The sequence below is a fragment of the Clytia hemisphaerica genome, unplaced genomic scaffold, assembly GCF_902728285.1.
Source record: "Clytia hemisphaerica strain Z4C2 unplaced genomic scaffold, Clytia hemisphaerica genome assembly, whole genome shotgun sequence".
Lineage (NCBI taxonomy): Eukaryota > Metazoa > Cnidaria > Hydrozoa > Leptothecata > Clytiidae > Clytia > Clytia hemisphaerica.
This window is the reverse complement of record NW_027103332.1, coordinates 39,614-49,250: the sequence shown is the minus strand read 5'-3', so window position 1 is coordinate 49,250 and position 9,637 is coordinate 39,614.

The window sequence follows — 9,637 nt, the reverse complement described above, 5'->3', positions numbered from 1 at the left end:
AATTCTTGCCATTCTTTTATAATATTTTTCCACATAAACTAAGTGTGTATATTTCAAATTTCCATGTTGTATAAACTTTTGAATATGTATATATGGAATACAATATCATATGTAAGATATGTAAGATATGTAAAATATTATTTATTCTCTTCGCGAATTTTAAATTGAAAGATAACAGTGTCAAATTGAAAGTTCTTGGTTATTTCTTTTGGCTGCACATTGAAAAACCAGTAAATTGTCCTGTGAATCAGACTATTTTGTAAAAAAGTCAAACAAATATAACTATGATTTTTTATAAGCAATAATAATTGAACTAAAGTGTGGATGAAGGAAATTTATACACAGTATGGAAAAAACGTATTTCCAACGTTTTTAATACGTATTTTTGAATACGTTTTAATCTACGTTCATATTACGTTCTATTAACGTTGGAAAAAAACGTTTTAAAAAGCGACAAATACGACCGAATAGAAACGTATTTTCGACGTCTTGAAAAACGTATTTTCGACGTTTTTAAAACGTCTTTTTGCCTGCTGGGAATCCTAATGATACGGTATTCTACTGTGGCAAAGACCGGCTGCCGCCTAGACCACTCAGAATCCTCGGCATGATTGTTCTTTGGCATACTGACATTAATGGTTGCACCTTCCAAAAAGTTGAGGAAGGTGCTCCACGGCATAACTTTGGAATCACCATCATGTTCATAGCGAAGGTCATTATGGAATATTACTTTTGTTGAGGGTGCGGCAACCCAATTATAGTTTCCTTTTGATGGCGTTATGAAGCATTTAAAGATTTTAGTCAAAGGCATGAGCATAAATGACTTGGCACAATTTGTTTTCCCAAGAATCATCAAGTTTCTTCCCTTTCCACGGCCATAGGGCATTTCATCAAATCAGCAAACCTTTTGCTAGCCTGGGAATCCAAGCTCATAATCTTAGAAAAAACAAAAAATACCTCACCTCACAAAGTTCTAAAATTATAGAGCTTGGTGCAGGTAGATTAGTCTGGAACAGAATGTTATAAACAGTCTGTGTGTGAACCCTTGTTGACAGACTTGCTGAACTTTGGAAACCCAGGCAAACACACATAATCAACTTACCATAAAAACTCTTTCACAAGCTCTCAAGACTTTCAAAACTACTAAAAACCACATCAAAACATCAGCCACATGTATTTAGACTTCCAGCCAACAGCCATTTTGTTTCGAAATGAATCTATGTTTTCATTTTCATTTGTTTTCCTTTTTTCTGCAGAGTCAGCTTTTTCCATAAATTATGAGCGCGCATCGAAATTATCAAAATGCGCGCGAAAGTACTGCTAAGTAATACGCCAAAAGCTGGCCAATCAGGCCGAACCTGCATTGCAGGCGAGTTACCTGCGCCAAGCGTTAAACAAACAGCAAAAATATCATAAACTAGACTGTGAAAAAAGTTTAACGCTTGGATTCCCAGGCTAACCTTTTGCGCGTAATGGTGTTAAGGTTAAGCACTTCAAGAGCGGAACTCAAGTATTTACCATCACATACCTTTCCAGTCACTGGGTCTTTATCATGGGGCAAGTACTTAGCATCCTGAAAGATCTCCATTGCACTTTTATTTAGTCTCTTCAGCTTTTCCCTCGCAGTTTTAATGTTATTAACCGTGGCCCTGATGTCAGCATGATGTTTCAGTGTAGGTTTACGATAGAAATAGTCCTCAAGGTCAGTCTTACCAAGCGCTGCTTGTTCCACTGCAAAAGCATCAATCGTAAAAGGGGTTACGCACGGAGAACGAGTCTCGTGTTCGCAAAGCGAAAGGATTCTATAGACACCCCAAGCCCACACTAGTTATGTAAGAAGGGGTGAAGGTTATCAATCCGCTGCTCAAAAGAATATCGTACTCTTTTTCCGAAAATCCCAAACCCCAAAGAAATTTCGAAAATCCAAAATACCATAAATCTAAAAATTACAACTTAAAACCCATCAAAACTCAAAATACTGTGAATTTTGTGATGAGGACGTCATTTTGGCCCTAAATGTCGTCACCGAAAGGGTAATAAATCTTTAACTTTACTGAAATGAAATCGATTTCTAATTGATCCGATATATTCTATCGATGATTGCCAATCTAATGAAGACTCAATATACGTAATAGCATGGATTTATCATAGAGCTCTGGATACACAACGAGCTGGTTTTTCATCGATTTCGATGTTCTAGCCTTGTCCGCAGTAATGACATTATTGTTCACCCTCCTCCATTCACTAATAATTTTTGGTAAATTTTTTTATTGCATTTTTCATCAAAACAAAGCTATACAATTCCCAAATGCGACTTAAAGGTCTCTCAAGAGAGTCAAATGCATCAAATTGATTGCTAATGATATGTCGTTATGACGTTTCAAGCTGTGAGAAAGATGCGACAAACATGCTATGTATAAGAAATTGAATGTTGACACCAGAAAATTTCAAACTTCCACCTCGCCAAAACCACCGTGCCACCGCGTGCCTCCAAAAGATTTTCATATCACTATGAAGCCAAGATACTCCAGTCTAACATATGTCAATCCTAGCTTTTACCAGGAAAAAATTGGAAAGATATTGCCAACCTAATTTTCAGCGTCATTCTAGGCTTTTTACTCAATTTTTCTTGTTCGATGAAGTTTTTTTCACATTTAGTTTCATAAATGTATTTGTTAAGCTTTCTTGCTTTCATTTTCAAAGTTGCATCCGGTAAATATACAAAAACAAGAACTTACAGGACTTTTTAGAAATGGGATTATTAAATAATTTTTCAAAATCAGGGACCTTCGAGCCGCCATGACAGTTGTCCTTTGCGGACAAAGCTAGAACATTGATTGTTTTCTGAAACAATGGAAATACAATGGTCGCTCTCCACCGTTTTATTTGATGTTTATCCAGAGTTCTATGATAAATCCATGGTAATAGTTATCGCATGACTTTGAGTGCAATACGAAAAAATATTTTACGAACAAGGCGAGCCTTTAATTATTAAACGTAAAATTTAATAGATTTAATCTATTTACAGAAAGTTAAAGGAAACAGAAAGCAGAAATTCCCGAGTTGAAAAAAGAAAAATAACTCGGATAGTTTAAGGAAGCACAATTTCCCGAGTTAGAAAATCAAAAATAACTCGGAAAGCTAAAGGAAGCAAAAATTCCAAAGTTAAAAAATGAAAAATAACTTCCAGGTCTCTATAATTTCGAATGTTTTTGTTCGAAAATCTTGTTAGATTCGAATGTTAGATTCGAACAAAAAAATTCGACAAGCTCCCGCCGAAATTATGTACATCAAAATAGAAAAACTTTTGTCGATCCAGAAGCTTCAAAATAAATGCAGCAGCTTTTTCAGAGATGTGAAATTATTATACATTATAGTATACACAGAAAAAGAAGATGTATTGTATTCTTTCGATTGAGAAGAAATTCTTCAATATTGCGTTTCTCTATCAGATTGATAACACTTTTCGATGTTTTTGTTTCGATGCATAGATGAGAAAATGCATATTGGTTTAAAGCTATGAATGGTCTGAAACAACATTTTTGCAACAAAAACTAATTGGGGCAAAGTTCTCGACTTTCAACTATCGTCAAGCTGTAAACGTGTCGAATTTTCGAAGTAAGTGTTGATTGTTTAAGAATTGATGCTGAAAAGTCAAAGACACAGTTTTGTGGAGGATTGGGAGAGACACGAGAGACTTTTTACAAAAATCCCTCGTTACCTGGTTTAATCAAAGACATTTAATTTCCCTCGTTTTGTTATGGAAAATATTCTTGACAAGTATTAAAGAATTTCAAGTTTTATGTATACATTGATAAAAATAACTGTTTGGTTCTCACGAAACGAACGAAAGTGCCGAAAGCTGAATTTATTTGCTTTGGGTCGTGTCACGTGTGTGTCGAGTAGTTTTGTAATAATTTCTATATATTTAATCAGTTTTAATTTCCCTGACTTTTCGGAAAGAATGGAGTAAGAGCTCATCAAAACATAGTTTTTTTACGTTTTTCCATTATTTATTCCGAGAGTTCAGTTCTTCTCGGCTGTTTTGTTTTGATTTTCTCACGCTGCTTACCCAAATGTTAACCAATTTTTATTCAAAGTCGTCCTAAGGCCTCAGCAAGGCTCATAACACCCCTCTGTCATTGCATTCTCGATAAATTTTCCGATCCAAAGAGGCCATTTCCAAACTCCTTTCCAATCCATCTTATTCCCCATAAAATTCCCGATAGAATGAGGGGTCAACGACCTCCCAATTCTTTTCCAATCTCGAGTTATTGCATTTTTTTGTTTTGATGACGTCATCAGCTGAAAATGGCTAAAAATTCAGCCAAATTTTAAAGTCCTACTCATGCCTTATAAACCTTCCCATCTCATTCCCCATTAAATTCCCGATAGAGTGAGGGGTCAACGACCTCCCAACTCCTTTCAAAACTCACGTTATTGCATTTTTTTTGTTTTGATGACGTCATCAACTGAAAATGGCTAAAAATTCAGCCAAATTTGAAAGTCCTTTTCAAGTCTCATAAACCCTCCCAACTCATTCCCCATAAAATTCCCGATAGATTGAGGGGTCAACGACCTCCCAACTCCTCTTCAAACACGAGATATCGTATTTTGAAGTTTTTCCCAAACCCGTGACGTCATTGGGTCCCTCTACCCCTAATGTTATCAACGGTCAATTCGCGAATTTTGAAATTTTTGCGGTCAACAGGTACCTTAAGCCCCAAGGGTCTCAAAAAAACAAAAAACGTCAATTTTTTCCAAGGGAAAGTAGGCTTTTAAATTTGTGAAAGATTGACACTGCAACGACTTCTTCTTAAAAACGCTAATTTTCACGAAATTTTCAAAGCTGAAACATTCCAGAGGCTAAACCATAGTCACAAGAAGAGAGAATAGCGGCTAGACGAAAAAAATCGTGAAAAAAAACTGAATTTCATTTTTTGGGCCCGCATATCATTGAAATTTTGTAAATTTTGTAAATTTTGCTTACGCTCATGCGTTTGCCAAAAGAGTACCACTAGTTAAGTAAGAAGAGGTGGAGGCTATCAAGCCGCTGCTCAAAAGAATATCGTTTGTACTTTTTTTCCGAAAATCCCAAATCTAAAACTCCATAAATCTAAAAATTACAACTTAAAACGGATCAAAACTCAAAACACTGCGAATCATGTGACGATGACGTCATTTTAACCCTAAATGTGGTCACCGAAAGGGTAATAAATTTTTAACTTTACTGAAATGAAATGAAATCGATTTCTAATTGATCCGATAGATTCTATCGATGATTACCAATCCAATGAAGACTCAATAAGTAATAGTTATCGCATGACTTTGAGTGCAATACCAATACGAGAAATATTTTACGAGCGAGGCGAGCCTTTTTATTAAACGTAAAATTTAATAGATTTAATTATTTACAGAAATTTAAAGGAGCAAAAATTCCCGAGTTAAAAAAAGAAAAATGACTCGGATAGTTAAAGGAAGCACAATTTCCCGAGTTAGAAAATCAACAACAACTCGGAAAGCTAAAGGAAGCAAAAATTCCAAAGTTAAAAAATGAAAAATCGAGTGAAAAATAACTTCCAGGTCTCTAGATAATTTCGAATGTTTTTGTTCGAAAATCTTGTTAGATTCGAATTTAAGATTCGAACAAAAACATTCGACTGAAGTTCCCGCTGAAATTATGCACATCAAAATAAAGAAAAAGTTTGTCATCCAGAAGCTTCAAAATAAATGCAGCAGCTTTTTCAGAGATGTGAAATGATTATACATTACTATACACAGAAAAAGAAGAAAAAGAAGATGTATTGTATTTTTCGAATGAGAAGAAATTCTTCATTATTGCGTTTCTCTACCAGATTGATAACACTTTTCGATGTTTTTGTTTCGATTCAAAGATGAGAAAATGCATACTGGTTTAAGCCATTAATAGTCTGAAACAACATTTTTGTAACAGAAACTAATTGGGGCGAACTTTTCGACTTTCAACTATCGTCAAGCTGTAAACGTGTCGAATTTTCGAAGTAATGAAGTGTTGATTGTTGAAGAATTGATGCTGAAAAGTCAAAGACACAGTTTTGTGGAGGATTGATAGAGACACAAGGGATTTTTTACAAAAATCCCTCGTTGGTTACCTGGTTTAATCAAAGACATTGAAATTCCCTTGTTTTGTTAAGGAAAATATTCTTGACAAGTATTAAAGAATTTCAAGTTTTTATGGCATGCATTGATAAAAAGAACTGTTTGGTTTTCACGAAACGAACGAAAGTGGCGAAAGCTGAATTTATTTGCTTTGGATCGTGTCACGTGTATGTCGAGTAGTTTTGTAATAATTTCTATGTATTTCATCAGTTTTAATTTCACTGACTGTGACTTTTTGGAAAGAATGGAGTAAGAACTCATCAAAAAATAGTTTTTTTACGTTTTTCCATTATTTATTCCGAGAGTTCAGTTCTTTTCGGCTGTTTTGTTTTGATTTTTTCACGCTGCCTACCCAAATGTTAACCAATTTTTATTTAAAGTCGTCCTAAGGCCTCATAACACCCCTCTCTCATTGCATTCTTGATAAATTTTTCGATCCAAAGAGGGGTTAGCCATTTCCAAACTCCTTTCCAATCTCGAGTTATCGCATTTTTTTGTTTTGATGACGTCATCAACTGAAAATGGCTAAAGATTCAGCCAAATTTAAAAATCGTACTCAAGCCTTATAAACCCTCCCATCTTATTCCCCATAAAATCCCCGATAGAATGAGGGGTCAACGACCTCCCAATTCCTTTCCAATCTCGAGTTATCGCATTTTTTTGTTTTGATGACGTCATCAGCTGAAAATGGCTAAAAATTCAGCCAAATTTTAGAGTCCTACTTATGCCTTATAAACCTTTCGATTTCATTCCCCATAAAGTTCTCGATCTAATGAGGGGTCAACGACCTCCCAACTCCGTTTCAAACTCGAGATATCGCATGTTTTCTATTTTGATTACGTCATCAGCTGAAAATGGCTAAAAATTCAGCCAAATTTAAAAGTCCTACTCAAGCCTTATAAACCCTCTCATCTCATTCCCCATAAAATTCCCGATAGAATGAGGGGTCAACGAGCTCTCCACTCTTCTTCAAACTCGAGATATCGTATTTTGAAGTTTTCCCCAAACCCGTGACGTCATTGGGTCCCTTTACCCCTAATGTTGTCAACGGTCAATTCGCAAATTTTGAAAATTTTGCGGTCAACAGGTACCTTATGCCCCAAGGGTCCTAAAAAACTAAAAAACGTCAATTTTTTCCAAGGGAAAGTGGGTTTTTAAATTTGCGAAAGATTGACACTGCAACGACTTCTTCTTAAAAAACGCTAATTTTCACGAAATTTTTAAAGTTGAAACATTCCAGAGGCTAAACATGTTGGAATAGCGGCTAGACGAAAAAAAAGGTGAAAAAAAACAACTGAATTTCCATTTTTAGTACCCGCATATCATTGAAATTTTGTAAATTTTGCTTACGCGCATGCGTTTGCCAAAAGAGTCGCACTCCGCTCGCTTACGCTCGCTCCGTGCGTAATCAATCGTAAAAGGGGTTACGCACGGAGAACGAGTCTCGTGTTCGCAAAGCGAAAGGATTCTATAGACGCCTCAAGCCCACACTAGTTATGTATTAAGAGGTGAAGGCTATCAATCCGCTGCTCAAAAGTATATCGTACTCTTTTTCCGAAAATCCCAAACCCCAAAGAAATTCCGAAAATCCAAAATTCCATAAATCTAAAAATTACAACTTAAAACGGATCAAAACTCAAAATACTGTGAATCTTGTGGACGTCATTTTGGCCCTAAATGTCGTCACCAAAAGGGTGATAAATTTTTAACTTTACTGAAATGAAATCGATTTCTAATTGATCCGATAGATTCTATCGATAATTACCAATCCAATGAAGACTCAATAAGTAATAGTTATCGCATGACTTTGAGTGCAATAGGCAATACGAGAAATATTTTACGAGCGAGGCGAGCCTTTTTATTGAACGTAAAATTTAATAGATTTAGTCTATTTACAGAAAGTTAAAGGAAGCAAAAATTTCCGAGTTAAAAAAGTCAAATAACTTGGATAATTAAAGGAAGCACAATTTCCCGAGTTAGAAAATCAAAAATAACTCGGAAAGCTAAAGAAAGCAAAAATTCCAAAGTTAAAAAATGAAAAATAACTTCCGGGTCTCTAGATAATTTCGAATGTTTTTGTTCGAAAATCTTGTTAGATTCGAATTTAAGATTCGAACGAAAACATTCGACTGAAGTTCCCGACGAAATTATGCACATCAAAATAAAGAAAAATTTTGTCATCCCCAGAAGCTTCAAAATAAATGCAGCAGCTTTTTCAGAGATGTGAAATGATTATACATTACTATACACAGAAAAAGAAGATGTATTGTATTTCTTCGATTGAGAAGAAATTCTTCATTATTGCGTTTCTCTATCAGATTGATAACGCTTTTCGATGTTTTTGTTTCGATGCATAGATGAGAAAATGCATACTGGTTTGAGCTATGAATGGTCTGAAACAACATTTTTGCAACAAAAACAAATTGGGGCGAACTTCTCGACTTTCAACTACCGTCAAGCTGTAAACGTGTCGAATTTTTGATATAAGAAGTTTTGATTGTTGAAGAATTGATGCTGAAAAGTCAAAGACACAATTTTGTTGAGGATTGGGAGAGACTTTTTACAAAAATCCCTCGTTACCTGGTTTAATCAAAAATACTGAATTTCCCTTGTTTTGTAAAGAAAAATATTCTTGACAAGTATTAGAGAATTTCAAGTTTTTATGGCATAATACATTGATAAAAAGAACTGTTTGGTTTTCACGACGAAACGAACGAAAGTGCCGAAAGCTGAATTTATTTGCTTTGGGTCGTGTCATGTGTGTGTCGAGTAGTTTTGTAATAATTTCTATATATTTCATCAGTTTTAATTTCACTGACTTTTTGGAAAGAATAGAATATAAGAGCTCATCAAAAAATAGTTTTTTTTTTACGTTTTTCCATTATTTATTTCGAGAGTTCAGTTCTTTTCGGCTGTTTTGTTTTGATTTTCTCACGCTGCTTTCCGAAATGTTAACCAATTTTTATTTAAAGTCGTCCTAAGGCCTCATAACACCCCTCTCTCATTGCATTCTTGATAAATTTTCCGATCCAAAGAGGGGTTAGCCATTTCCAAACTCCTTTTTCCAATCTCGAGTTATCGCATTTTTTTGCTTTGATGACGTCATCAACTGAAAATAGCTAAAGATTCAGCCAAATTTGAAAATCGTACTCAAGCCTTATATACCCTCCCATCTTATTCCCCATAAAATCCCCGATAGAATGAGGCTCAACGACCTCCCAATTCCTTTCCAATCTCAAGTTATCGCATTTTTTTGTTTTAATGACGTCATCAGCTGAAAATGGCTAAAAATTCAGCCAAATTTTAAAATCCTACTCAAGCCTTATAAACCCTCCCATCTCATTCTTCATAAAATTACCGATGGAATGAGGGGTCAACGACCTCCCAACTCCGTTTCAAACTCGAGATATTGCATTTTTTTGTTTTGATGACGTCATCAGCTGAAAATGGCTAAAAATTCTGCCAAATTTGAAAGTCCTACCCAAGCCTTATAAACCCT